This window comes from Lepus europaeus, chromosome 6 (genome assembly GCF_033115175.1).
Source record: "Lepus europaeus isolate LE1 chromosome 6, mLepTim1.pri, whole genome shotgun sequence".
NCBI classification, from domain to species: Eukaryota; Metazoa; Chordata; class Mammalia; order Lagomorpha; family Leporidae; genus Lepus; species Lepus europaeus.
In genome coordinates this window covers 105128985-105156324 of record NC_084832.1, presented here as the reverse complement: position 1 = coordinate 105156324, position 27340 = coordinate 105128985, and the positions used below count along the sequence as shown (strand labels likewise).

Genomic DNA, 27340 nt, shown 5'->3' with positions numbered 1-27340 from the left:
TCATTGCAGGCATCCTCTACCCACTATGCCACAAGTCTGGGCCCTAGAATTCTTCCCTATTTCTATCATTTAGGCTTCTGCTCTTTTCTGACCTTCAAATTTCCCTCTGATTTCATCCCAGATTAGACAACCCTTCTGTCAGCTGGCGATATGGTAAGGCAAAGTTTCAGGGACTTGGGCTTCCTCTAGAGCTGCCTTCTAATCCCGATTCTGGCCTCCACAGAATGACCTCAGGCAATTGACTGAGCCTTGGGACCTTCAATTCTCTCTTGCACATTGGGATCATAATGCCTGCATCCTAGTGAGTTTTATGAGGATTTAATGAGACAATAAATGTAGAGACAATTGGGCATGGTGCTCAGAACCCAGATGTGAGGGCATTGACTCAGGCTTCTCCAGAGCAAGCTCTTTAACCTCGTTGGGCCTCATCGTTTTCATTGGTCCAGTGAAGAAACTAACAGTGCCGACCTCACAGGTCTGCAGTGAGGACTAATGACGCAGTGTATGTGACGTGCTGTACACGGGGCCTGGCACACTGTAAGCTGTAGTAGGCATCAGCTGTTATTTTATGGCAGGAGATACAGCACAGTGCTTGACACCTAATCAGCACATACATGATAACTAAGGTTCTTGATGAATTCATCTTATCCATGTGATCTTATCTCCCACGAAATCTTGCTGTGCACATTCTCATACCACTCGTCTTCCAGATAGGCTGAACACCTTGTTTTTTCATTAATATGTCTTCTACTTCTCCTTCGTTTGGTAATAGTAGTCTTCCTTTCTACAGTGTCATAATTTCTCTTCACTGCCTACCCAAATTCTATCATTAAGAATTATTTATTAATCATATATTTATAAGGCAGAAAAAGAGAGAGAAATACCGAGGGATATGTAACTCCCATCCATTGGTTTATTCCCCAGATGCCCTCAATGACTGAGGCCTGGCTGAGGCTGAAGCTGGAAGTGGACAACATTAGCAAGGTGTCCCATATTGGGTGGCAGGGACCCAATCACGTGAGCCATCATCTCTGCTTCCCAAGGTCTACATTAGCAGGAAGCTGGAGTCAGGAATCCAACCCAGGTATTCCAATGTGGGATTCAGACATTTTAATCTGCTGGTCAAAAAACCACTGCTTCTTCCTACTATTTTTTTTAAAAGATTTATTTATTTATTTGAAAGGCAGAGTTACAGAGAGGCAGAGGCAGAAAGAGAGAGATGTCTTCCATCTGTTGGTTCATTCCCCAAATGGCTACAATGGCCAGAGCTGGGCCGATCCAAAGCCAGGAGTCAGGAACTTTCTCTGGGTCTCCCATGCAGATGCAGGGATCCAAGTATCTGGGCCATCTTCTTCTGCTTTCCTAGGCCATAGCAGAGAACTGGATAGGAAGAGGAGCAGCTGGGACTCAAACTGGTGCCCGTATAGGATGCCGGCACTGCAGGTGGCAGCTTTACCCACTATGCCGCAGCGCCACCCCCCCTTTAAGATTTATTTGTTTATTTGAAGGCAGATAGAGAAAGAAGGAGAGAGATAGAGAGATAGATATATATATAGAGAGAATCTTCCATCTTCTGGTTCACTCCCCAAATGGGTCCAATGACCAGGGCTGAGCCAGGCCAAAGCAAGAAGCCAGGAGCCAGGAGCTTCTTCCGTAATTTCCACATGGGTGCTGGGGCCCAATTACTTGGGACATCTGCTGCTGCTGTCCCAGGCACACTAAAAGGGAGCTGGATCAGAAGTGGAATAGCCAGGACTCGAACTGGCACCAGCCCCTTCTTCTTATTCTTTAAGGTCTATCCTAAACCTTGCCTTGTAAAACTCTTGCTCATCACAGTGGTACTTACCAGTGTCTCACTTTTCTAAACCAATTACACTTGATTTAACAGTGAGCACTGTTATTCTGTCAGGTACACTTAGCCACATCTCAGTATTTGTTGTATATCTTCAATCAGTTTAGTAATTTTTCCTCAGCCACCATTTTTTCAGAACACACAGTAGATACATACAGAATATTTAATTGACTCCCTTATCATCTCACATTATCTCTCAGATCGTAGTCTCAGATTATGTTTGCAGTGAAGTTTGGAGAGATGGTCATATACTTAGTTGTCTGAAGATGGGGAGGGATCCAGAATTCTGAAATAATTTTTCAGACCTAGATTCTGTTACCTGTAGAGTGGCAGATAAGAGTGGAAAAATGCAGCGAGGGCTGGAATAAGGAGTTCCTACTACATGCGCCAAGTTCCTATGGCCTTTGGGAGAACATAGTAGAAAAATGCTTAAGCCTAAAGGCTGTGCCGGTGAGGGGCTGGAGGCTTGGCCATTGCTGACAGAGGCAGGAAAGTGTCCACCTTCCAATCTGGCTCTTGCTGTGACAGGCTCTGCCTTTAACTGGTTTCTCAAGCGTCTTACACCTTTATACAACATTTGCCCTGTTGAGAAACTGGTTTTACATGAAACTTCCCATGGCTTGAAGCAAGTAACCATGACGGTGTTTGCATACCATTGGGGTTTTTCCCTCCCATAAGTGCCAATAAAGATGAAATGGCATTCAGATGACGTGATATGAAGGACATCACTGCGGCCTGAAAGGTGAGAATGTTTGAACTATGCAAAAGGTACATACCAGGGTTTCACAATGACAGAGGAGGTCAAGAAAGACTGGTCCAGAATGCTAGGTGAAGAACATTGTCTTTGCCTCAGTTCTCATGGGGATGAGAGGCTCTGCTGATCTAATCTCTCCTGTACTCTTGTACTACATAGTCTGGACTGCACAGTTGAGTCTCACATTGTACATGGGTGTTTTTTTTGTTTTGTTTTTTTTTGTTTTTTGTTTTGACAGGCAGAGTTAGACAGTGAGAGAGAGAGACAGAGAGAAAGGTCTTCCTTCCGTTGGTTCACCCCCCAAATGGCCACTACAGCCGGTGCGTTTTGCCGATCCGAAGCCAAGAGCCAGGTGCTTCCTGCTGGTCTCCCATGCGGGTGCAGGGCCCAAGCACTTGGGCCATCCTCCACTGCCTTCCCAGGCCACAGCAGAGAGCTGGACTGGAAGAGGAGCAACTGGGACAGAATCCGGTGCCCCAACCGGGACTAGAACCCGGGGTGCCGGTGCTGCAGGCGGAGGATTAGCCAAGTGAGCAGTGGCACCGGCCATGCATGGTGTTTTAAAAATTGCTTTATGTGTTAGTTTATGTTCCTCCAGCTAGTTCTAAATCCTCTGAGAATGCAGACTACCTCTTAGACTTCTTTGCTGTGCCCTGTAGAGACTCAAAGTACAACTTCACACAGAGCTAGGCACAATAAAACTCCTGACAGCAAGTGTTAGGGATTTGATTTTGGAAAGTAAATTCATAAACTGTGGTCCCTAAAGGAGATTTTCAAGTCTTTTAAATTATGCATTTATGTATTTAATTTGACAGGCAGATAGACAAGGAGAGAGAAAGAGAGAGTGAGCGAGCTCCTATCCACTGAATCAAATGCCCACAATAGCTAGGGCTGGGCCAGGCCAAAGCCAGGATCTGGAAAATCAACCCAGGTCTTCCACATGAATCGTAGGAACCCAACTGTTTGACCCATCACCTGCTACCTCTCACAGTCTGCATTAGCAAGAATCTGGGATCAGGAGCAGAGCAGGATACTCAAACCCAGGCACACTGATAGGAGACATGGGCACCTTAAGCAGTAGGCCAAATACCTGCTCCTCACTTCTTATTTTAAGTGTTAGCTATTGGGAGTCCCATTGACACGTGTGGTATTATCAGCAGCATCAGCCTCCTTTTAAAAGACAGGGTGGGTGTTGGGGGGAGGTCAAGACAGTACAAGTAGAATACATGGTTCCAGCGCTTTCCCATCTAGGAGAGAAAGATGTCTTACCCCAGTGCCTGAGACCCTCTCCCCAATTCTCCTTCCCCTTCCAAACAAACAGAACATATGTTCACAGCTTGAGGGGCAATAGAGATGATATCTGACTCAACCCCTTTATGTTGTAGGTGAGGACACGGGAAAGAGCAGCTGAGGGTGGTAGAGTGTGTGTGGGCTTTCTGGACTCTGATTCTAATGCTGCCACTTCTTAGCTGTGTGATCACAGGAGAGTCTCTCACCATCTCAGAGCCTTTGTTTCCCCATCTCCAAGGTGGAGATAGCAGAACCTGCACGCAGTCCTTGTGAAGATGAAGTGAGCTAACAAATGTAAACACACTGGCTGGCAATAACAGGTGTTCAGTACTTGCTGGCTTGCTTCCTTTCTCTTCCATGTCCTGTCCAAAGTCCATAAAACAATTTAGTGTGAGCCTGTCCAGTTTTTCAAGCTAAGTTTTCTTTCAATTACATTGTAAGGTCAGCTTCCTACTTACTAGGTCATTAGGATCAACCATTAACCAAAGAAATTTTGAGGTGGAAATCACTTTCGATGGAGATCTGAACAAATTTATTTTGAGCACATTTCTATACCTAGAGTTAAAAGAGAGGAATACTGAATCTGAGTGGAATCCAAAGTCACTGGGGTTTTGTCTATAACAAACCACAGTGTTTGAACCCTCGGTATTCCTAAAATAGTACTCATGGCCTTTTACCCTGTAGAAAGAAATTCCTCTCTCTGATATATTTACATGCTTTGTCTTGGAACCTGATATTTTTCACCTGTCTTTCTTGGGCCATCCTTTGCTATCCATTAATCATCAATTGGAACTAAAATGAAACACTGCTGTTGAGGTTAAAGAGATGAGAAACCCGTTGTTTGACGATCATGGTGGAGTTGTGGGGTGGTTTAATCTCAGAACTGAAATGGACATGAATGTCATTTATAAAGTGAATGGTTGATGATATACTTTTCTTTACTATACTGGAGAGGATTTACTGGGATCATTATTTCTTTTCTTTTTATGCTTATTTAGTTATTTTCATCTACTTGAAAGGCAGAGTGAATGAGAGAGGTATTCCATCGGCTGGTTCACTCCCCAAATACCTCCAACTGTCAAGGCTGGTCCAGGCTGAAACCCGGAGCCTGGAACTCCATGTAGGTCTCCTGTTTGGGTAGCAGGGATTCAAGTACTTGAGCCATCATCTTCTGCTTCCCAGGATGCACATAGCAGGAAGCTGGATCAGAAGTGGAGATGCTAGGACTCAAACTGGCACTTCCATATGGGAGGTGGGCATCCCAAGTGGCAGCTCACGCTGCTGCACCACAACACTTACTCCAAGATCATTGTTTCTTTAAAAATTTTATTTAGGTAACCTATTTAGTATGTTTGGTTACAAATATTATCTTTAAGCACATTACAAAATCAAGATTAGACCAGCAAAATAACCTTACCTTGAAAGACCTCTTCATTGTGATTACTACCCTTATTATTTTTTTTTAAGATTTTTATTTATTTATTTGAAAGTTGAAGTTACACAGAGAGAGGAGAGGCAGAGAGAGAAAGGTCCCCTGTCTGATGGTTCACTCCCCAGATGGCTGCAACGGCCAGAGCTGCGCCGATCCAAAGCCAGGAGCCTCTTCCGGGTGCAGGGGCCCAAGGACCTGGGCCATCCTCCACTGCTTCCCCAGGCCACAGCAGAGAGCTGGATTGGAAGAGGAGCAGCCGGGACTAGAACCAGTGCCCATATGGGATGCTGGTGCTTCAGGCCAGGGCGTTAACCTGCTGTGCCACAGCGCCGGCCCCGTGATCACTACACTTATCAATTTATGATGGATAGTTCATCACTTAGTGAATCAAGTCCCATAAAGCAGAGGCACAAAGCAGGGCAACCCTCCCAGAGTTCTCTTGAGGGAGGATGTGGTAAGTAGGATAATGGCCCCCCAAAATGCTCATGTCCTAATCCTCAGAGCCTGTGACCATGTTAAATTACATAGCAAGGGGGAATTCAGGTTGCAAAAGGATTAACGTTGCTAATAGCAGACTGTAACGTAGAGGGGTTAGTCTGGATTATCTGGGTGGGTCTAATATAACCATATGAATCCTTGGTAGGAAATGAGAGAGACGGTTGGTGATGTGAGCAAAACAAAGCATGCTGTTGCTCATTTGAAGACAGAGAAAGAGGGCCAGGAGTTCCTAGAAACTGGCAAGGGAAAGGAAGCAGGTTTTGCAGTGCTTGCAAAAAAGAATACAGCTCTGTTGACATCCTGATTTTTAGCCCAGTGGGTCCCACTTTCAACTTCTGAATTACAGAACTGTAAGATAATAACTCTGTGGTTTTGGCCACTACGTTTGTGATCATACAGCAGTGACAGAAAACTAATACACAGAGAATGTCCCCACACAAGGATACAGAGGTCTTCTCCACTCTTGCCCTTAGGATGCTGCTCGGCACTCTGGGATTCCATACACCAGGAGGGGCAACACGTTTCCCAAAGGAACTGAGACCCAGGAACACATTGAAGACCATGAGAGCAAAGTTTTCTGCAGATAGCAGAGAGCACTTCTCATGTCTGGCACCATAAGGAATGGAAAAGAAATATAAACATGACTCTTAACTACAAAGGGAGATTAGGCCTAATAGCAATAATTGGAATTTATGCAGTATAATTTTTATAAAGAATTTCACTTTCAGAGTCCATATAATCCTCCCATCAATGCTATGAAGTTAACATTTTTGTGATTCCATTTTGTAAACAAGAAAATTAAAGGTTGCAGAGTTAGTTTTCTTGAGCAAAGACTATAGCAAGTGGTGGGGTTAGGATTCAGAGACATGTGTCTGGTTCTCAAACCCAAGTGCTTTACTACTCTGGTGTCTGTCCTGTTGTCTGGAGACCCATGCATCTGGGAAGTTAGCACCACATACAAACGCTCATTAGTTTGGGTAATTTCTATGAGCTCAGTGAAGATTGGGGGTAGAAGTGCAGGGGTATCCTCTCTCCAAATGCCTGTTCTTCATGAATATGGAGTTTTTCCAAGATGTGCCCATCGCCAAACATCACTGGCTGGTGGTGGCTTCTTGTTGAATATTTTAAATTGATTACCTACCATAAAGCTAAATTTGACATGTCTAAAATATAGCTCCGGGGCATTGTTTGTCATAGCAGCTAAGATGCCGCTTGGGTTGTTCACATCCTGTATCGGAGTTCTTGAGGTTGAGTTCCAACTTCACTCCTGATTCCAGCTGCCTGCTATTGAGCATCCTGGGAGGCAGTAGGTGTTGGCTCAGGTAGTTGGGTTCCTACTACCCACATGGGAAACCGAGATTAAATTCCTGGCTTCTGGCTTTGGCCTCACTCAGCACTGGCTGTTGCAGGCATTTAGGGAGTTAACCAGCAATGGGAGATCTCTCTGTCTCTCTGCCTTCCAAATTAATTGATTAATTTTTTTTTTTTTGACAGGCAGAGTTAGAGAGAGAGTGACAGAGAAAAAGGTCTTCCTTCCATTGGTTCACCCCCCAAATGGCCGCTACGGCCGGCGCACTGTGCCGATCCGAAGCCAGGAGCCAGGTGCTTCCTCCTGGTCTCCCATGCTGGTGCAGGGTCCAAACACTTGGGCCATCCTCCACTGCACTCCCAGGCCACAGCAGAGAGCTGGACTGGAAGAGGAGCAACCGGGACAGAATCCGGTGCCCCAACCGGGACTAGAACCCGGTGTGCCAGCGCCGCAGGCAGAGGATTAGCCTGTTGAGCCGCGGAGCCGGCCTTAATTGATTAATTTTTAGCATATATAGGTTAACCACCTTTCCTTCCTCAATCAGACCTCCTCTTCCACCACCACCTCCTCTTCTTATGCTTTTAAAGGTTTATTTATTTGAAAGATGACGAGAGAGAGAGAGAGAGAGAAAGAGAGAGATTTTCCATCCCCAAATGGCCACAATAGCTAAGCTGAAGCAAGTAGCTCAGAGCACTTTCCTGCATGGGTGGCAGAAGCCCAAGCATTTAGATCATCCTCCACTGTCTCCTAGGCACATCAGCTGGGAATTAGACCAGAGGTGGAGGAGTTGGGACTTGAACTGGTGCTCTGATAAGGGATGTGGCATTGCAGACAGTGGCACCCTAACCCGCAGTGCCCTAACCCTGTCCCCCAGATCTTCTGGATTTTCCTATTTGTTTTAAGAATTTTATTCTTTTTTTAAAAAGATTTGTTTATTTTATTTATTTGAATGTCAGAGTTACAGAGAGAAAAGGAGATACAGAGAGAGAGAGAGAAATCTTCCATCTACCGGTTCATTCCCAAAATGACTGCAATGACCCAGGGCTGGGCCAGGCTGAAGCAAAGAGCCAAGAGTTTCTTCTAGGTCTCCCACATGAATGCAGGGGCCCGGGGACTTGGGCCATCCTCTGTTGCCTTCCCAGGTGCATTAGCAGGGAGCTGAATTGGAAGTGGAACAGCCAGGACATGAACTGGTGCCCATATGGGATGCTGGCACTGCAGGTGGCAGCTTAACACTCTATGCCCCAGCGCTGGCCACAGAATTTTAAATACATTCTAAACACATTCATCTAAATTCAACATTGTTAAAAAAAATTTAACAGCTAATATTTACTATGAATGCATTCCAGTTATTGTGCTAAGCATTTTAGGCGTCATCCATTTTTTAATCCTCCCAGCAACCCCATGAGGAAGGGCCAATTGTCAACCCCATTTTATAGATGAGGAAATTGAGGCTTATGTAAATTGCCAAAGGTGACACCTCAGCATCATCTCATTACTCATCTTCCTCACCGTCCACAGCTCATGAATCACCAAGTCCTGTCAACTTTCCCTCTGTGCTAGTTCTTACGTTAGTTGCTTTCTTACCTCATCCATTGCCACTGTTCCGGTTTGGCCCCCTTTTTTTTTCTTATGCCTGAGTTGCTGCCATAGCCAAATATCCCTTGTTTCATAATTTCCTTCCATAGATCTTTTTGATATGCTTTAGTCAGACTAAGCTGCCTGGTTTCTCATTTTTATTGTATCCATCTATAAGTTCAAACTTTATTTATTTGAGAGGCAAAGACAGTGAGAAAGCAAGAGAGAGAGAGAGAGAGAGAGAGAGAGAGAGAGAGAGCAAGCAAGCTCCCACCTGCTGTTTCATTCTCCAAACATTCCAAAACCTGAGGCTGGGCTGGGCTGGGCTGGGCTGGGCTGGGGCTGGGCTGGGGCTGGGCTGGCAGAAGTCAGGAGCCAGAAACTCCATCTGGGCCTTCCAAGTAAGTGACAGGGACCCAACCATTTGAGCCATCACCACTGCCTCCCAGAGTGTGCATTAACAGGAAGCTGGAGTCAGAAGTGGAGTCAGGACTCAAACTCGGGTACTCTTTATGGGATGCTCTTGTCCCAAGAGGCATCTTAACCCCTATGCCAAATATCCACACCAAATTCAAACTATTAAACTGAAGATTCACTGAAATGTCCCCAAAGGTCAAATAAAGTAATTTTTTAAAGATTTATTTTATTTATTTGAAAGAGTTACAGAGAGAGGCAGAGACCGAGAGAAGGTCTTCCATCCGCTGGTTCACTCCCCAGATAGTCGCAGTGCTGGAGCTGTGCTGATCCGAAACCAGGAGCCAGGAGCTTCTTCCAGGTCTCCCATGTGGGTGCAGGGGCCCAAGCGTCTGGGCCATCTTCTACTGCTTTCCCAGGCCACAGCAGAGAGCTGGATTGGAAGAGGAGCAGCTGGGACTAGAACTGGCGCCCATATAGGATTCCGGCGCTTCAGGCCAGGGCTTTAACCTGCTCACCACAGCACCGCCCCTCCCCTATTTTTCCTTAAAGATTTATTTTATTTATTTGAAAGCAAATAAAGTAATTTTTAAAAAGAACCAAACTTTCCATCATTCCTTGCTACTTACAAAACCTAAATTCCTTGGCTGAGGCCGGATGTAATCTAGCCCCAAACTGCTCTCTAGGCTTATTATATACTATTAAATTCAAATGTTCTGCTTCAGTTAAACTATTTCAAACACATTTTCCTTGCTGTGTTTCCTGCTGTGCTTATTTTCTCTTCCTGGAATGAGCTTCTCCATTCTTTTTTTTTTTGACAGGCAGAGTGGATAGTGAGAGAGACAGAGAGAAAGGTCTTCCTTTTTGCCGTTGGTTCACCCTCCAACGGCCGCCGCGGCCAGCGCATCGCGCTGATCCGAAGCCAGGAGCCAGGTGCTTTTCCTGGTCTCCCATGGGGGTGCAGGGCCCAAGGACTTGGGCCATCCTCCACTGCACTCCCGGGCCATAGCAGAGAGCTGGCCTGGAAGAGGGGCAACCGGGATAGAATCCGGCGCCCCAACCGGGACAAGAACCCGGTGTGCCGGCGCCGCAAGGCGGAGGATTAGCCTGTTAAGCCACAGCGCCGGCCTCTCCATTCATTTTTAATATCCCAATTCAACCTACAGATTGTTCAAAGTCTAAGCCGGTTCTACATACGGTCTTTCCTAAGAAGGGAGAACTCGGTATGCAGAATTTACCAGCTGTGCAGGGCACTGTACTTGCTGCTTTATTTGATGCTCCGTTGAGATCTCACAGTAACACTGGAAGGTTGGTGTTCATTATCTTCGTTTTACAGATGAGGAAACGGAAGTCTCCCTCAAGTCACTTAGCTAGTGGGTGACAGAACTGAAATGTACAGTTGGCTGACTCTGCCCCCAGCTCGGCAGGCTCTCGTTTTTTTTCTTTATAACTCACATCTGAATAAGTCTGACCAGGAATCACACAAGTACATTCTAAGATAGTGACATTGCTGAGGTGGGTGATAGCCTAGCAGTTAAGACGCCCACGTTGCATAGCTGAGCACCGGGGTTCCATGCAGGCTCCTGACTCCTGCTTCCTGAGAATACAGACCCTGGGAGGCAGCACAGGGCCCAAATGATTGGATTCCTGCCACCCATGTGGGAGATCTGACCTTTGATCCCGCCTCTTGGCTTTGGCATTGTTGTAGGCACTGGGGAAGCTACCCAGTATGGGAGCTTCTCGCTTTCTCTGTCTCTCTTCCTCACAAATATTTTAAGATAGTGACATTGCTTGTGATGTTGTTTGATATTATATATGTGATGTTATATATATATATAATATGTGATATTATATATGTGATATTATATATGTGATGTTATCTTTTATATTTGTGTTTTTCTTCTCACCAAAGACTTGGGTGCAGTTCCTAACTTGCTGTTTACCAGCCTTGTGTCTTTGAGGAAACACCTTACCTTTTCTCAGCTTCAGTTTCCTCCTCCACTGTAAGATAGGAAAGACAATAATCATATTCAATTATTAGAGTTTTATGAAAGCTAAGACCCCAAAACATACCTTGCAGGAGGAGCTATTTGTTGTGTATTTGACTTGATAATGGTAATTTTTTTAAAATAGTGACCTAAACTAGAGGAATAGATCTTTTTCATCAAAACATTTGAAGATTGAGCTTATGTAAATTTTAAAGTGTCTTTAATTAAAATGGTATTTTGATATTTGGTCAGAATATCCTGCCTTACTGTATAGCCAGCATTGAACAAGTTCAGTGCTTAAAGACTAGTCCTAAAAGGAAGTGCTTGCTTTTGTAAACATGCATTGAAAGTTATCATTGTTGGCGCTGGTGCTGTGGCATGGCAGGTAAAGCTGCTGCCTGCAGTGCTGGCATCCCATATGGGTGCCGGTTTGAGTCCCAGCTGCTCCACTTCTGATCCAGCTCTCTGCTATGGCCTGGGAAAGCAGTAGAAGATGGCCCAAGGCCCTTAAGCTCCTGAACCCTCATTGGAGACCCAGAAGAAACTCCTAGCTCCTGGCTTTGGATTGACCCAGCTCCAGCCATTGTGGCCATTTGTGGAGTGAACCAGTGGATGGAAGATCCCAATCCCACCCTCTGCTGCCTCTCCTCTGTGTAACTCTGCTTTCCAAAAAATAAAAAATAAATATAAAAAAAGAGTTGTCATTGTCCAGAAGGCCACTGAGAATTTTAAAACAGCACAATCAGACCTGTGTTTACTCAGAAAATAGAAAAAACCCTTAAAAGCACACAGGCCTTTTCAAAAACAGACACCTAGTTTTAAAAATTTATTTATTTATTTTAAATAAAATAATTTATTTTATTATTTATTTGAAAGTCAGAGTTACACAGAGAGAGGAGAGGTGGGGGGGAGGGGTCTTCCATCCTCTGGTTCACTCCCCAATTGGCTGCAACGGCCAGAGCTGTGCCGATCCGAAGCCAGGAACCAGGAGCTTCTTCCAAGTCTCCCACACGGGTGCAGGGGCCCAAGGACTTGGGCCATCTTCTACTTCTTTCCAAGACCATAGCAGAGAGCTGGATCAGAAGTGGAGCAGCTGGGACTAGAACTGGCACCCATAAGGGATGCCGGCACTGCAGGCAGCTGCTTTACCCGCTACACCACAGCACTGGCCCCAAGATTTATTTATTTATTTGAAAGGCAGAGTTACAGAGGGAGAGAGGGAGAGACAATGAGAGAGGGAAAGTAGGGGAGATCTTCCATCTGCCAGTTCACTTCCCAGATAGCCGCAATGGCTAGAGCTGGGTCAAGCCAAAACGATGAGCCAGGTATTTCATCTGAGTCTCCCATGTGGGTGGCAGGGCCCAAGTACTTGGACCATCTTCTGCTGATTTTCCAGGCACATTAGCAGGAAACTGGATCAGAAGTGGAACAGCCAGGACTTGAATTGGTGTCCACATGGAATGCCAGTGTTGCAGGTGGCAGCTTAACTCATTGCGCCACAACTCTGGGGGCCAGACTTTTTTTTTTTTTTTTTTTTTTTTTTTAAAGCACTTTCCTTACATAAGAAAACAACAACGGGGCAATGCTGTGTTGTAATAGACTAAGCCTCCGCCTGCGGCGCCAGCATCCCATATGGGCACTGGTTCAGTTCGTGTCCCAGCTACTCCCTTCCAAACCAGCTCTCTGCTATAGTCTGGAAAAAGCAGTGGAAGATGGCCCAAATTCTTGGGCCCCTGCACCCATGTGGGAGACCCTGAAGAAACTCCTGGATCTTGGCTTTAGATTGGCCCAGCTCTGGTCATTGTGGTTATTTGGGGAGTGAACCAGCAGATGGAAGACCTCTCTCTCTGTCTCTCGCTCTCTCTGTCGTAACTCTGCCTCTCAAATAAATAAATAAATAAACACATAAACAAATATTTTTTACAAAAGAAAATAGCAACAACAACAAAAAGGGACATCACTGTCTTTGTTCTAGTTATCTCCTTTCAGAGTCAAATGAAAAGAAGCCATATTCACTTAAAACAGTGTTTCATGATATTTGTTTGTTGTAGCATCCTTACTGCTGTTTTCTAATTTTTCAATTTCTGTATATATACTTCATGCTAAAGATGCTATAAGGCCTTCAGTTACTAAATTGAATTAAATTTGGCTTTATTCTGAAGTTTAAGAGCATAATATATAAATCATTGGGATAATTGGAAGTACAATAAAAAATTAGAGATTCACTACTTACATTTAAAGTTTTGGTAAGTTGTGAATCAATAATCAACACAAATTACAAGCCATTACTAAAAAGTCTTCTTTTTAACTTTTTAAAAAATTTGTTTTCCCTACCGCCACCATCATTTTTTTCTGGTTATAAACATAGTGGCAGGCATTTGGTTTAGCGGTTAAGCTGTCCAGTGTGATATCTGCGTTCCATATCAGCGTGCCTGGAGTTGAGTTCCGGCTCTTCTCCCGATTTCAGCTCTCTCCTAACGCACATCCTGAGAAGCAGCAGGTGATGGTTGGAATAGCTGGGTGCCTGCCACCCACATAGAAGACCCAGACTGAGTTCTCAGCTCCTCACTTTGGCCTGGCCCAGCCCTGGCCATTGCAGGCCTTTGAGAAGTGAACCAGTGGATGGGAGTTCTCTGTCTATTTCTCTAACTTCCAAATGTATGGACAAATGATTTTAAAAACAAAGATAAATACATCTGAGTTTAGAAGTGATCCTTCCTTTCTTTTTAATATTTTGTTCCAGTTATTAGAAGACTTGTCCAGATAACCTTGAGAAGAACCCAAATGTGTGTAGGAATCATTGAGAATAACGTTGAGGCTATAAGTAGTGAAAGTCCAACTGCAACTTTATTCAGATTGTAACTGAGATATTTTCACTTCTTTAATACTTGTTTGTAAGGAATTGCCTGATTTAAACAAAACAGAACCTTAGTTATCTGGTTTAAATGTTCTATGTCTTTCTCTAACTAGGTATTATCGTATTTTTCTCCTCTTAACACTCAAGGTTTTTGGAAGAGTAGCTTATATTTCACTGTTTGCATCTTCTTCCTTCTCATTCCTGTTTAACTCACTGCTCCAGCAGGGTTGTCTTTGCTGAAATTACTCTCCACAAATCTCTTCTGATTTTACTGCTAAATCAAAGAAAGGGTTTTTTTTTGGTAGCTCTTATCTCACGAGCTCCCCTGAGGCATTAACCTACTGAAAGCGTATTTTTTCCTTGCTTGGAACTTAGCATTCTGTAACAGCTGCCTCCATGCTGTTCTGTCTACTTATCTGCCTCCCTGTGCGCCTATTTAAATCTCACTATTGCCTTGATTCTCTCACTCTCCAGGCAATCTCGTCCACTGGCTATGAATGCAACTAAATATGAAGAATGAATTCTGAATCTATCTCCTGCCCACCAACATTCTCTCTGATCTTCAGATCCACAAATGCAGTAGTCGACTCCTCCTGAGGGTCCACAGGCCCTGAACTCTGTGTGATTAAGGTGAGGCCTCAGTAGACAAAGAGGGAAAACTCCAACAAGTGGTTGGTGGCAGTTGTGTAGTGGTTAAAGACTATGGCAAAGAATCTCAGGTCAAGCATGTCATCAGAAAGTACTTGAGATGCAAGAAGTGAATAAACACAAAATACAAAGTGCAAGAAATGACTAAATGAACACATACAAAATACAAAAAGTAAATACAACAAACCAAAAATATGAATGTACATGTGAACTTGTGTGCACACACACACAACACATTCAATCTCTCATCCTTGCTCTTGCCATGACAGGCAGCACGGCCATTTGCTCAAGTCAGAGAATTAGGGGTCATCCTTGGCACCACCTTTTCATATCGGGTTGGTTACCAGGTCCTTTTGATTCTGGCTTTCTAATATCTTGCATCAGTCTTCTTTCCCTTCCTAGTTAGTTCTCTACCTCGTACAATTGTTTCCTATTTTGTTTTCTGCCTATTCCACCGAACCATTCCTGACATCGTGAAATGTAAATGTGATCCAGTTTTTCTCTTGCTTAAAGTCTGTCAGTTAGGCCGGCGCCGCGGCTCAATTGGCTAATCCTCCGCCTTGCGGCGCCAGCATACCAGGTTCTAGTCCCGGTCAGGGCACCGGATTCTGTCCCAGTTGCCCCTCTTCCAGGCCAGCTCTCTGCTGTGGCCCAGGAGGGCAGTGGAGGATGGCCCAAGTGCTTGGGCCCTGCACCCCATGGGAGACCAGGAGAAGCACCTGGCTCCTGCCTTCGGATCAGCGTGGTGCGCCGGCCGCAGCGCAGTGGCCATTGGAGGGTGAACCAACGGCAAAAAGGAAGACCTTTCTCTCTCTCTCTCTCTCACTGTCCATTCTGCCTGTCAAAAAAAAAAAAAAAAAAAAAAAAGTCTGTCAGTTAAAAACAAAACACAATGGGGCAGGTGCTGCGGCGTAGTGGGTAAAGCCGCTGCCTGCAGAGCCGGCATCCCATATTGGCACGGGTTCTAGTCCTGGCTGCTCCTCTTCCAATCCAGCTCTCTGCTATGGCCTGGGAAAGCAGTAGAAGATGGCTCAAGTCCTTGGGCTCCTGCACCCACATAGGAGACCCAGAAGAAGCTCCTGGCTTCTGGCTTTGGATCAGCGCAGTTCTGGCCGTTGCAGCCAACTGGGGAGTGAACCATCAGATGGAAGATTTTTCTCTCTGCCTCTTCTTCTCTGTGTGACTCTGACTTTCAAATAAATAAATAAATCTTTAAACAATCAAACAAAAAACACAGGGGCCAGTGTTGTAGTATAGTAGGTTAAGCCTCCATCTGCAACACTGGCATCCTATGTGGGCACCAGTTTGAATCCCAGCCACTCTATTTCCAATCCAGCTCCCTACTAATGGCCTGGGAAAGCAGTGGAAGATGGCCAAGTGCTTGGGCTCCTACACTCACGTGGGAGACCCAGAAGAAGCTCCTGGATCCTGGCTTCAGATCAGCCCAGTTCCAGCTGTTGTAGCCATTTGGGGAGTGAACCAGCTGATGGAAGACTTCTCTCTCTGTCTCTGTCTCTGTCTCTCTCTCTCTCCTTGTCTCTCTCTCTCCCTCTCTCTGTAACTCTGCCTCTCAAATAAATAAATCTTAAAATACACACACACACAAAGCACATACAAACAAAAAACAACTCTAACGCTCATTGTCTTCCCAATTTTTAAAAAAGATGTATGTATTCATTTGAAGGGCTTGTCTTCCCTATTTTTAGCCTTCCATAGAGTCTGAGCCTTCTGATTCAGCTTATGGGGCCTATAAGCTCTTGATGCCGCTTGGAAGTGTACTGCCTGTTATTTAGCTCAGCTCTTCGACTTCCTGTGTGACCCTACGCAAGTTAACTGTAAACTGTGGTTCTAGTAATTGTGAGGATTAAACCCTGATTCATGTGTCTTTGAAAATAGTCCTCTCATTTCCTTAAGACCAATTCTTGAGGTGGGATTGCAGCATGTACATTTTTAACGACTTTTGAAATCATGTTGCCAAATTGCCCTTCAGAGTGGTTATAGCAATCTGGGCTGTTACCAGTTGTATTGGGAAAGCCCGTTTCTCCACACTCTTGACTCAATCATGGGATTACTCGTTTTATAAATCATTGCCAAACTGATGTGAAAAATCAGTTAGTTTTTTGTAACTTCTTATGTCTGTTGACATATCTGCCACTTAAAGACCACACGCTGGTGACAGAGTGCTCCCGCTATTTGCTCTTTTTGGCCACAAGTCTTAACATTGATGTTTTTCATCTCTTTCGAGACTGCTGGAATCTTGTACATTTTTTTAACCCTTTTACTTCTCTCTTTCTCTTTCAATTCCTTAGGAATAAGTGTGTATTTGTACCATTGAACTGAATAGAATTCAATACTTAATTTCTATTAAGGAATACAGAGAATCGCTCACATGCAGACACACAAAAGCACATGTACAGAGAATGTCAGGGGACTCCCGGACACACTCAAGCCCGTCCATACATTCTGTAAGAATCCGTGACTGCTAGGTATCTGGGTCACTGAGGGGTTCCTTACAGTTAACTAAATTAACAAAAATGCTCCCTTCAAGCTGGAAAAGGGAGCTGCTAAATTTGATAAGAAATGGGAGCTTTTCGGAGTCGGTGAACTCAAAAGGCTTCCATAGCCTTGGCAACTCAAGACAAGAGCCTAGGGTGATTACTGATGTCATAAACAAGAGTGTCAGTTTGTTAGGTCAGCAACAGGAGTCACTGTGCACTTACTCCTCATATAGGATCTCTGTCCTTAATGTGCTGTACAATGTGAATTAATGCTATAACTAGTATTTAAACAGTACTTTACACTTTGTGTTTCTGTGTGGGTACAAACTGTTGAAATCTTTACTTAATATATGCTAAATTGATTTTCTGTATATAAAGAGAATTGAAAATGAATCTTGATGTGAATGGAATGGGAGAGGGAGTGGGAGATGGGAGGGTTGTGGGTGGGAGGGAAGTTATGGGGGGGGAATCCACTGTAATCCATAAGCTGTACTTTGGAAATTTATATTTGTTAAATAAAAGTTGAAAAAAAAATGGGAGATCTTACTAAAGCTCTCTTAAACAATTAACCTCTTATACTTACTTGCAAATATCCTCTTAAGCGAATCATGTACTAACCTGCTTAAATCTTTTAGAATAGAATCCAAACTCCTTACTGAGGACCAGAAGGTCCTATCTCTCCAGTCTCATCCCACTCTTGTTTCACACTCGTGAGCCTCAATGGGCTCCTCGAGGCTCTGGGGACAGTCAGCTCTTTACAGGTCACTGTGCTTTTGCCGAGGAGTCTTGGAGGGACCTGTTCCTCTGCCCAGACTACTCTCCCCAGTGGAAAAACCGTGATGGCCTGGATGTGGTTTGTCTCCCAAGGGTCAAAATGTACTGTAAGCTTGGTCCTCAGGGTGGTGCTATTGGACGAGGGGCCCAGTGAGAGGCCCTTGGGTCTTTGGGGGCCCTGTCCTCTGGGGAGACTGGGTAATTCTTATGACAGTTGTAAAAGCCTGAGTCCGGCCCCACCCAGCTCCATCTCCTGTCTCCTGTGTGAGATGTAATCATGTCGTCATCTACTCCTGCCTCGGCTTTTCTGCTATCATGTGATGCGGTCCAGAGGGCTCTGTTCAAAGCACATCAGCACGGAACTCCCAAAACTGTAAGCTCTTTCTTCATAAGTAGCCTGCCTCGGGTATATTTTTTTAAAGATTTATTTATTTATTTGAAAGGCAGAGTTAGAGAGAGGCAGAGGCAGAGAGAGAGAGAGAGAGAGAGAGAGAGAGAGGTCTTCCATCCACTGGTTCACTCCCCAAATGGCTGCAGTGGCTGGAGCTGGGCTAATCCAAAGCCAGGAGCCAGGAACTTCTGGGTTTCCCGTGTGGATGCTGGTGAGAGCTGGATAGGAAGTGGAGCAGCCAGGTCTCGAACCAGCATCCATATGGGATGCTGGTACTGCAGGCAGAGGCTTTTACTAGCTACACCGTTGTGCCAGTCCCCTCATTCTTTCTTCATAATCCTGTGGCCTCACCCTTGTTTTTGTTTATTTGCTTACTGTCTTCCTTCCCCACTAGAATGTTAGTTCCATGAGAGAAGAGAGTTTTCTCTTCCTATTTTATCTACATACCCAGAGCTAGGCATGGTGCCTGGCACATACTGGTAGTAGGCACTCCATCGCTATTTGTTGAATGAATCATCTTTGTTCAGGCATGGATTAACACATTATGAAGGAGCTAGTGCTGTGGTATAGCAGGTAAAGCCGCTGCCTGTGGTGCTAGCATCCCATATGGGAGCCAGTTCGAGTCCCCACTGTCCCACTTCTGATGCAGCTCCCTGCTAATGGTCTGGGAAAGCAGCAGAAGATGGCCCAACTACTTGGGCCCTGCACCCGTGTGGGAAACCTGGAAGAAGCTCCTGGATTCTGGCTTCGGATCATCCTAGCTCTGGCTGTTGCAGCCATTTGGAGAGTGAACCAGCAGATGAAAGATCTCTCTCTCTCTCTCTTCCTCCCTCCCACTCTTTCTCTCTCTCTCTGTAATTCTGCCTTTCAAATAAATAAATCTTTATAATCTTTAATAAAAAAGACACTATGGGGTTCTAAGCAATAAATATTAGAGTGCTGGGGCTGGTGTTGTGGCTCAATAGGTTCATCCTCTGCCTGTGGCACCGGCATCCCATATGGGCGCCGGTTCTAGTCCCGGTTGCTCCTCTTCTGATCCAGCTATCTGCTGTGGCCTGGGGAAGCAGTGGAAGATGGCCCAAGTGCTTGGGCCCCTGTGTCCACGAGGGAGACCCAGAGGAGAATGGCTTTGGATTGGCGCAGCTCCAACCGTTGCGGCCATTTGGGGAGTGAACTGGCAGATGGAGGACCTTTTTCTCTGTCTCTCCCTCTCACTGTCTATAACTCTACCTCTCAAATAATAATAAAAATATTTTTTAAATAGTAGAGTGTTCCTCGCCCATATTTAATTCTAACTGAAAATTTTGGTGTTCTTCCCCCATATTTAACTGTAACTAAAAACAATACTAAACCATACACTTCCGTGTGTACACAGGGCTTCAAAGAGCTCATGGAGGGGTGGGTGTTGCGTGCAGTGGTTAAGATGCCTCTTAGGATTTTTCCATTCCACATTGGAGTGCTGAGTTTGTTTTAGTTCAGATTCAGCTTCCTGCTTATGTGCACCCTGGAAGGAAGCAGACGATGACTCAAATACTTGGGTCTCTCCCACTCACATAGGAGACCTGGCCCAGTCCTGGCTGTTGCAGGCATTTGGGGAGTGAACCAGCAGATCTCTTCCTCTCCCCTCCCCCCTCCCCTCCCCTCCTCTCCTCTCCTCTCCCCTCCTCCCTTCTCCTCCCCTCCCCTCCCCTCCCCTCCCCTCTCCTCCCTTCCTTTCCCTTCCCTTCCCTTCCCTTCCCTTCCCTTCCCTTCCCTTCTTTACCTCTCTCTCTCTTTCTCCCCTTCAAATAAAGAAATTAAAGTTTGAGGGCCCATGCTTGGGTGTAGGAGGTTAAGCCGCTGCTTACAGTGTTGGCATCCCACTTGGATGCCAGTTCAAGTCCAGCTGCCCCACTTCTGATCCAGCTCCCTGGTAATGTGCTTTGGAAAGCAGCAGAAGATGGCCCAAGTCCTTGGGCCCCTGCCAACCACACGGGAGAACTAGAAGAAGCTCCTGGCTCCAGGCTTCAGTGTGTCCCAGCCCTGGCTGTTGCGGCCATTTGAAGAGTGAATGCAGATGGAAGATCTCACTCTGTCTCACTTTCTCTCTCTGTAATTCTGCCTGTCAAATAAAGAGTTTTTAAAAGTTCATGAGGGAGAAGGCATTTAGCCTAGCTGTTAGGGTGCCTGTATCTCATATCAGACTGCCAGGGTTCAATTCCCAATTCTGGCTCCTGACTCTAACTTCTCCCCAGTACAGACCCTGGGAGTCAGTGGTTATAGCTCAAGTAATTGGGTTCCTGCCACCCACATGGGAGACCTGGAACAGATGGCCCCAGGCCCAGCTCTGACTGTTTTTTTTTTTTTTTTGACAGGCAGAGTGGATAGTGAGAGAGAGACAGAGAGAAAGAAAGGTCTTCCTTTTTGCCGTTGGTTCACCCTCCAATAGCCGCAGTGGCCGGCGCATCACGCTGATCCGAAGCCAGGAGCCAGGTGCTTCTCCTGGTCTCCCATGCGGGTGCAGGGCCCAAGCACTTGGGCCATCCTCCACTGCCTTCCCGGACCATAGCAGAGAGCTGGACTGGAAGAGGAGCAACCAGGATAGAATCTGGCGCCCCAACCGGGACTAGAACCCGGTGTGCCGGCGCCGCAAGGCGGAGGATTAGCCTGTTGAGCCACGGTGCCGGCCCCAGCTCTGACTGTTGAGGGCATTTGGGAGGACAGAACCAGCTGATGGTTTTCTCTACCTGTATCTCTCTACCTCTCAAATGAGTAATTTGAAAAGTTTATGGAAAATTCTCATTATCTTTTCATTCTATTTCCTCACAAACTTTGTGAAGCCCCTTGTGACTTGTTTCTAGATTATCTTGTTTTTAGGTCTTGGACCCTTTGCTTTGCTGGTGCCCTAAGTATATCAGCTGTTCACCTGCCTTGGGGAATCCAGCTCTCAGCCATCACTCTAAGTGTGATGGAAAGTCAGTTTAAGCTCGACTATGACCTTCAAACAGGACATCTTAATGGTAAGTTAAACATGTCCCCCAGGTATTGAATTTTAATGTTTGTTTCCACAGTTGTTAGCATATGTAGAGGGTGTTTTTTTTTTTTTTAAGTAGAACACGGAGAAATATACCCTTCAGTAAATTCATTCAATATTTTCTCCTTAACCAGCTTGACTAGTAATAAGCTATTTACCTTAATATTCAAGTACCTTCATAGTGAGTCTCTCAGTGTCTTAAATTTAACTTTGTTTCTAATCGATAAGCCCTTACCTCTACTACTACTGCAGGTGTCCACCTGTCTCTCACCTGAGCACACCTCATTTATTTCATCCTGTCTTTGTTCATATTTTTCCCCTTTGAGAACAGTTCCTTCCACTGACCCCTTCACCACAAACTAAATATTTTTAAACTATTTTTATTTGAAAGGCAGAGAGACAGAGGTGACAAAGATCGTCCCTCTGAAGGGCCAAAGCAAGGAGCCCAGGACACAATCTAGGTCTTCTACATGGGTGGCAGAGACTCAAGTGCTTGAGCCATTGCCTGCTGCCTCCCAGCAGTGCACTAGCATGAAGCAATTGGGTGTAGAACCGACGCTCTATCATGGGATGTGTTGTTCCAAGAGGCATCGCAACCACCGAGCCAGATGCTTGCCTCGCAAACTAAATCTTACTGTCCTTCAAAGTGGGGTGGGGGTGGGGGGATGGAGGAGGGCATTACAAGCTCTTCATTAGATGTCTTTCCTCATAGTCCCAGTCTACATTGTTCCTTGTGACTCTTTTAGCAAATATTGTATGCCACTGAAGTGTTGGCTTTTAATGAATTTTAAACCATGTCTCATTTCTCTAATTAGACTACACACACTGGGGAGGCTTCCATAATAGCTATCATAGTACCACATCCATGGAAAACACTCCAGCTGAATTGTATCTGGGAAGAAGGGGCAGAAAAGTAAGACATGTCACTAAAAGGAATGTTTGTAAAGGGCTCTGCTGCTTTCCTAGTTGTACTTGCAGGAACTGGATAAGAAGTGGACCAGTGAGGGCTCAAACAGGTGCCCATATGGAATGCCGGCATCGCAGGCAACGGCTTAACCTGCTATGCCACAGCGCTGGCCCCATAAAGGGTGTATTCTACCATAGATTCATTCGAGTCTTCCATTCAGCCACTTCCACCTCTCTCAAAATCCCAACATTTTGGATCGGTTGTTTGGCATGGTGGTTAAATGCCATCTGGGACACTCCGTTCCATCTTGGAGTGCAAGGTTTGAGTCCCAGCTCCCTGCTAATATGCACCCTGGGAGGTAGCAGGTAATGATTCAAGTGGTTGGGTGCCTGCCACCCATATGGGAGACCTGGCTTGAGTTCTAGGTTCTCAGTTTTGGCTTGAACCAGTCCCAGCTACTGTGGGCAATTGAGGAGTGAACTAGTGAATAGGAGATCTCTCTCTCTCTCCTTCAAAGAAATTGGAAAAAAATGCAACATCTTCAAATAAGTGGATTTGAGATGTAGATCTTTCCATCCAAACAGTTCTAAAAACGGTGAGTCTATGTTTTTAGTTTGTGTGCCGAGTACAGATAACCCTAAAGATGCTGCAGTACCACCTCCTGGCCACCAGAGGACCCGGAGCAGCCGGAGGGATCGCTTGCCCTCCACAGTCGTCTTCAAAGGGTCAGAGGTTTTCCTCTGTGGCCTCCAGGCCTTGCCTATTGCCTGAAGGGCTGGGCTCTCTCCCACCTTCAAAAGCTGTCTCCCTCCCCACCCATTGTCCCCCCTAAAAGACATACTTACCCCATTATCCCAGAGGCTTACCCCATGACCCTAGCTTTATATCATGATCAATTCTAAGGAATGCACTTTAGTTGCGGAATTTAAGGCAGAAAAGTAGTAACCAGAGATGTAGCTTCTTTCCAGCCCCCGCCAAAACCTGCTTAGTCCGTTCCCCGACTAATGAAAACGTCCCCGAGGCAGCGTCCACGTGGAACACCCAGCACAAACAGCGATTTTAAGGGCCAACGTCCCAGGTCTGCTGCATGGCAAGTGCATTTCAGAGCGATGATTCCTGCCCATCAATCTTGCCCCCCCCCCCCCCCGTGCTTTTCCGTCATTAATCACATCTTTGTTATGTGATATCCACGGGAGGACTGCTCAGGGGCGGCAGCTTCACGCTCAGATGCTCAAAGAACCCTGGAATAAAGCTCCGATTGTCCTATTCAGTGACTCCTAGCCCTACTTTGTCACCATCTCAGGGCTCTTTCCGAAGTGCGTAAAGTCTCAAAACAAAGCTATTTCAATGAATTGAAACAAAACATTAACAAGCTTCAGGTGCGTGGAGTTCAGCCGCCGAGGGCCTTGCACCTCACAAGCGGCAGTGATTTAAAGCTAATTCTGCCCTGCCTAATGTTGGAAGCGCTTTTAAAAGAAGCGACAGCTAGGCTGCTTGTACCATTTGTAAATAGAACCCAAATAAACGCAGCAACCTTCATGGGGCGGGGGGTGGACGGTAAGCCTAGGACGAGCTGAATGCCGGACACCCCTCGAGTGATTTTTCCTTCAAGTACCTGCAATTTCTCTTTCCTGCCATTTGGATTCCGGAGGCTTTTAAAGAGAGATTGCAATTCCTCTCAGTCCTTGTCTGCGTGTCTTTACATCGCCCGGGCAGCAGGAAGCAGCCCGAGGAGGAGCAAGAGGCGCTGAGCCTGGCTGGGTGAGGGGCACCCTCTCATAGCGAGCGGGGCGTCGGTGGCCGCGAGCCTGCGGGCCGGGGGGAGGAGGAGGAGGAGGCGGAGGAGGAGGAGGGCGAGGCCGCGCGGCCGCCTCCTCGGGCAGCGCCGGCTCCTCCCCGCCGCGGCCGCGGGTCCGGCCTCCGAGCGGCCCCCGGTCTGGCCGGGAACGTGACCCGACCCCTCCCCGGGCCGGGCTGGCGGGCGGGCGGCCCCGCCCGGCGCCCACCGCCCTGCCCTCGCCTGTCTCCTCCTTTCCCCGGGGCTCCGCTGAGTTCATTCACTGGGATTGGTTTCAAGTGACGCCATCTCTTTATTTTTAAACCAATGACCTCATCCGCGCTTGAAGTTTCCTGACCAGCGACTCTTTCTGTTTCCCCAACCCCCCACCCCACCCCCCCGCCTTTCCCCCTCTTTCTGTGTATCCCTGTTTTGGGGGGGGGCTTTCGCCCATTTTTAAACGATTATTATCACCTTCCCTCCCCCCCCTCCGCCGTGCTCCCCACCTCCCCAGCTTTCCCTCCCCAAGTTCTTTACCCCTCTCGACATTTTTTTTTTTTCCCCCTGAAGGCTAACTGGGGAGGGGGGTGGAAGAGAAAGAGTGAAGAAAAGTTGCAAACGTCTCCTGGCTGCTGCGTCTCCCGCCCCCACCCGCCCCTCCGCGGAGGAGAAGCTTCTGTGGTGAAAGCCGAGCAGCCGGACCGAGCGACGGACGGGACGGGTCGCGAGCGGCCGCGCAGCCGCCCTCCCCGCTCCGCGGCGGCGCCTCGCGAGCCCGGGAGGCGCGGGGGCCCGAGGGGAGACGCGGTGACAACTTTCGGTTCCCTCAGAGGGGAGCCGGGAGGTCGGCGGCCCCAGAAGTAAGTGGCCTCGGCGGGGCGTGCGGGAGGGTGCGGGGCTCGGACCGGCCGGCAGGGCGGCATGGACGCTCGGCGGCGCGCCCCGACTCGCTGTGCCGGGCGCCGCGGGCTCTGCCTGCCCGGGCGGCCGCGGCCCGGAGCCGCACGGGTGTCTGGCGCGGGGGGTGTAGGCCTTGCTGTGGGGGGCAGCGCCCGCGGGCAGAGGGGCGTGCGGGCGGGCGCGGGGTCGCTCCGTGCGTCCCCGGCGCGGCGGGCTCGGCTCGAGCCGGCCCCGCGGGGCGGCGGCGGCGGCGGCGGCGGCGGGACTCGCGGCACCTTCGCGGGCGAAGCTGCTCACTTCCAGGCGCGACTGTTAAACAACACGCCTGCCAAGTGGGGCCCCGGCCTGACTGTTCCCATTATCCCAGACGCGCTGGTGGTGCAGGCAGCGAGGCCACCTGGGTGGTGACCGTGCTTTCTTAAATGAAGCCAAGCGACCCCCCCCTTCCACCTCCCCGCCACCCCCAGACCTCAGTTTTCATCCTGGGGCTCGGGTCGTGGTGTGGAGGGGGCCCGGCGTGCCGGGGATTTCTTTACCACTGCTGTAAAACGTGAGAAATTAAAATAGCCCAGGGAGGCCCCCGAGGATCCGTGTAGTTCCAGGCAATAAAACACTACAGTGGGGGGAAAATCTATATGCAAAACTACGTTTTCAGATGCTGGGTTTATTTTCCCAAGAAAAGCGGTAATGAGCCTTGGGGGTCCGGGGGCGGCGGATTGCAAGTCGATCTTAAAATGAATGGACACTGCAAAACCCCTAAAGGGGCTTATTCCAGTGCACTGTGAGGCTCTTTGGCGGGTTCAAGTCCCCGGTGAAAGCACACCTGATTAGCCCATGAGGAGTCAGGTAGAGGAAAAACCTGTTGCATAACCTCATTTGCTGTGAGGTTTGCTGTGCCGGCCCCTTGAACTAAGGGGAAGTGAGTTAAGATGCGGGGTTTTAAAAACACGGCGAAGTTCTTAGTTACCCAGGGGCCTGGCTGCCACTTGGCTTTGAAAGATTATAGGTAAATACTTTGCTCGTACCAAACCTATCCAACCTGTTCAGAAAATGACCAGGTATGTTCCTGTCGCTTCTTTTCCTTCCGTGTGTGTGTGTGTGTGTGTGTGAGAGAGAGAGAGAGAGAGAGAGAGAGAGAGAGATTGATTGATTGATTTACCATCCATGAAAAAGACCCTGTGACTATTTGGGGAACTGGGACTGTCAGAAAAGTGCTGGTTTCTGCCATTCACTGTATGGCACTGATTGAAGGTACACGTAGGTGACAAGTGTGTCCTTAAAGGGTTTGTACTGTTTCATCTCCATCAAGAAAAGAGAGCTTTACAGTGAAGGGAAATTTTCAAGAGGAGAGAAGTCTTCTTACCAATTAAATTAACTATTTTTTAAACTGTTTACTTTTCCTTGAGAATGGCATAGATGGGTGGACCCAGCTCGGGAAGCTGTAATTACTTAAGGCTTATGGAGTTCTGCGTTTGGTGAAGGTAGCAGCTTGTAAAGTAAATTAAAAAATTAAGAGTTTATCAGCTTTGGGTGGGTGTTCTGATCAAAATGTGACTAGGCACTGTGACAGTTTTTTGTTTTTTGAAAGAAAGTTGTGGGATTTGCTGAGTGTGAAGACTGGAAGATTGCTATTTAAATTTTTTTTTTTTTTGGTTAACATTTGGCATATTGTGTAAAAAATCTGGGTTAAATAACACCAACCCAAGGGTTGGTTTTTAGGTAAAATGTTTATACCTATCAAGGTTCCAGAGAATTAGAAATGAGTATGTCCAATCGTTGGTGAGTACATGGAAATACAAAGGTACTTCAGCACGTTTGTGGGGGAAAAAGGAATTCAATGACAAGTGTTTTGGTGCAAAATTTTTTTTTGAAATCCATGCCTTGTTTTTCATAATTGCATTTTCCATGAACTTTTTGAAGATCCCTGGTCAGTAGTTTCAAGCACACTATAAATCTACATTCAGATGTAAAAGATATGTGTGAAGTGTGATACTGATATTTAAAGATTTTTAGTTTTAACTCTGGTAGGTCAGTATCTCCAAGTAAAATAGCTGATCTGGCTTAAAAGTGTACTTAAGTTTTATGTAAGTGTTTGAGATTATGCATAATTATGGAGGAAGCAAGGAACAGACAAGGAATTACCCTGTTGGCTCCCTTTTCAGTTTGAGGGGACCTTTTCCTTTGCCTCAGATTGGTGAGTGTATTTGAATACCTATAAATTAAAAATCATCGTGGAACTTTGGGAGTTAGGGATCTCTTTGTCCAAAAGCTTAATGGTAATAACTGAAAAAGGGGCAAAAGAGAGAGCCTGTCAATTCAGTTCTTGTTCTTTTTTTCTTAAACATCTAAAATTATTTGTGGCTTGGTAGGAGTAGAAGTGAGGCTGAGATCAGGATTCAAGAGTAGGTATGAGGAGAGCGCAGCTTAAGCTGGGATCATTAAAAATGACAGGGCTGATGC

At 46.6% G+C, this 27340-nt stretch overlaps 1 protein-coding gene across 1 annotated transcript in view; it reads left to right on the top strand.

Annotated features, from left to right (window-relative positions):
• Positions 1-24254: 24254 nt before the first annotated feature.
• The window catches only part of DUSP16 (dual specificity phosphatase 16), a 107296-nt gene continuing 104210 nt past the window's right edge, over positions 24255-27340 (top strand). The window contains exon 1 of the mRNA XM_062194839.1: positions 24255-24840. The gene's annotated coding sequence lies outside the window, so the exon portion shown is untranslated. The remainder of the gene's footprint in view (positions 24841-27340) is intronic.